This window comes from Austrofundulus limnaeus, unplaced genomic scaffold, assembly GCF_001266775.1.
Source record: "Austrofundulus limnaeus strain Quisiro unplaced genomic scaffold, Austrofundulus_limnaeus-1.0 Scaffold99, whole genome shotgun sequence".
Taxonomy (NCBI): domain Eukaryota; kingdom Metazoa; phylum Chordata; class Actinopteri; order Cyprinodontiformes; family Rivulidae; genus Austrofundulus; species Austrofundulus limnaeus.
The window spans coordinates 503,744-506,746 of record NW_013952501.1 but is presented as its reverse complement, the minus strand read 5'-3'; the positions used below and the strand labels follow the sequence as shown (position 1 = coordinate 506,746).

Below are 3,003 nucleotides of genomic sequence, written 5' to 3'. Positions count from 1 at the left end.
CACACACACACACACACACACACACACACACACACACACACACACTGACAGAAGCTGCGCCGACAGCTACTGGACAAAAAAAAAGTCAAACACAAGAATGACTTAAAACTAAGAGAAAAAAAATGCTTCTTCTTTCTAACAACCCATAATTTAAATTATTTATCTACGCAAAAYCACATCAAGTCCACAAATTACTTTTAAAGAAATAAAAAGTCAACAAAAACTGCATTCAGGAATGTAAAAAACCTTTTCCCCTCTCATAACCCCTGTCCTTCACCTCTTTTAGCTTCACCAGGAGCCGCAGTGGGCGCCCCTCCCTTCAAACACCACCACCCACTTTGTGTCCATCTTCCACCCCGGAGCGCACAGATACATGCACACCCGTGTTCCACAGTTACATCAGAGGCTGCTTAAATATTTAACACCCAGCAGAAATGATGTTTCTAAATTATTCACTCCTCTTCCGTTAACACTCGCACTGCAGCAGCTAAGAGCCCCACACGGTCCCGCTGAGAGGCCCTCTCTGCAGCTCCTGCCTGCCCAGCCACGAGCGCCCGTTAGTGGGCTAGACATCCCCCTGGGAGAGTGCGCGCTGGAGGTGGAGAGGAGTGGCGATGCCAGAGAGGTGGTGTGAGCTCATCCTCCGAAAATAGTTGTAAGTCCAAAGATGCCGTCAGACTTAGAGAGTCAGGGAATGAAGCAGAGGCACAGAAATCGAATTGGGCCTGCTGGCTCACACCTCGGGGGACTCAAGCGTGTCCAAGTGCACTTTATTGATTTCATAAAGTTTTTGTCGGATCATCAGATGTCTGTCTRGTTCTGAATCAATACTCAAAATGAAATTGACTGATTTTCAAGTTCTTTTGCACATTTTTTTTACTTGTTTTCTCTGCCACCTGGCAGCTTTTCAGTGAAACTGACATTTCTTTCAACAAAAACTAAACTCCTACATGTTTTTTTGGCTTGTATGTCTGTAAATGTGGTTTCAGTAACTGAGCTTACGTTGAAAATCCAGTGAGATTATGTATTTTAATGTAATTAACTGCTAAATAAATAATCCKAATCCAAACCAAACAATCTAATGAGCGCATATTTGTGTGGTATCCTCCATCAGCACAGCCTCTCCCCCTGGTTGAGCCTTCTTGTTTCTGGACCTGAAACAATGCACTTTTTGTTTTTTCTGGGTGTGTGCGTGCAGACACTGTAAACATCCGCTTCCACGCTCATTTCTCACTTGTCAAGTCCGGCTGAAAGTGAATGAGGAGCAAGCAGCCAGSACTGTGAGGTGTGAGAGTGACTCCGATGAGTTAATGTCACACTGCAGTGCGGCGATAATCTTCGCAGTCGTAAACAGATGCTGGGAGGCCAGAAACCGCACAGTAAACACGCTCATTCTCCCTGGCGTGCAACGAGCACCGCGGCGTCATCGTGCATCAACACACAAACGCTCAAATGTCGGAAACACTCGGTGCCGTGTGGAATCGGTCTGAATGAGACAAATTACCTGAAACGTTAACTTTACCAATGCTGTTGCTGCTTTAAAACTCACACTGGATAAAAACCAAACCCTTAAGGGTGTTTTTTTTTTCCTTTAAGAAACAAACTTCCCTCCAGAGCTGCTTCAAATTGACCAGATCTGCTGCAGCTACAAACCTGGTGCAGCAGTTCATGGTTTTTGGTTCACATCTAGTTCATCTTAAGTGAGCCAAGATCCACTATCTGTCAAAGATTTACACCGTCTGATTTAATCTCTTTTTTAAAGGCTACTTAAAGATACAATCAATGCCTCAAACCACAGAAATGCCCAAATCCTGCCTGATTATCTGATCTGTAAATTCCAATGCRATCAGCCCAAAGAATCCAGCAGCACTGAAGAGCTCATTCTCCATATAACCTGGTGTTACCAGCAGCTGTAACTAAAGTTGGCTGTGGCAGACTCATAAATGGTCTCAAATAACTCTCTATTTTGTTTTTGACAGAACTGCTGTTGTGAAAATGCCTTTGAGCAGATCATTTTAAGCTCTGCTGCTTTGTAAAGAAAATAAATAAATAATTTGCCCTTAAATGATAGTGAGAAAAATGTTATCACTCACAGACCTCAGCAAATCATTTGATGCGAACTCGAGGCTTCCCTTTGAAATCTAAGTCCACAATTTAGAACTACAGTTACAATTATTACTGCCTGCCACCGAAAGGCGTAGGCGGGTGATAATGTTTTTGCAGAAACATGATTTTTAAAAACTCTCAGAATAAGGTATGCGCTCATCCTTAATTAATTTACTTTAGTCCACCCAATTTCAGATGGATACCACAGCAAACTGTTTATAAAACTCCCACAAAAAGGTATAATTCAGTCAGTTTTATAGCTTCTGAGCTAAAAWTAGATGTTGTTGATCTTACAATGGCTCAAAAGATGCATAACGTTGTCTTTAAGGTTTCACAAAAACAGCTGCAACTTTGTCTTTTTTTAATGTTACACTTCAAAAATTTATCTGTCAAACCAAATCTTACAATCTTACATCAGCCAAAAAGTATTTTTGATCGTGTTTTGAGACTGTTACTAATCAAAAGCAGAATGAGTTATATTATTAATCTTGTTAGCCTGGAAATTTTCTTATTTCAAGAAGTTTTACCAGGTGTAATTATCTTACAGCTCTGGCAAATTATTTCACTTGATTTCTGGAGGTGGGAAGTGCGTTTACTCAGTTACATTTACTTGAGTAACATTTTGGAAAAAAACTATTTTAGGAGTAGTTTTACTACACCATACCTTTTAATTTACCTGAGTAATATTATAATGAAGTATCGTTACTCTTACTTGAGTAAAATTGTGGAATACTCTACCCAACATAAGTWACTTCACTGAATGAAGAACAAACATGTTTTAACCAGAAATGCACCAGAGACACACCTTCAAATTATGTTGAAGTGAGACCCTTTGTGACACACACACACACACACACACACACACACACACACACACACACACACACACACACACAC

The 3,003-nt window shown here is 40.8% G+C and overlaps 1 protein-coding gene across 6 annotated transcripts in view; it reads right to left on the bottom strand.

Annotated features, from left to right (window-relative positions):
• Window positions 1-3,003, bottom strand: part of slit2 (slit homolog 2 (Drosophila)) — an 89,450-nt gene that overhangs the window by 77,576 nt on the left and 8,871 nt on the right. The gene's annotated exons all lie outside the window — the stretch shown is intronic.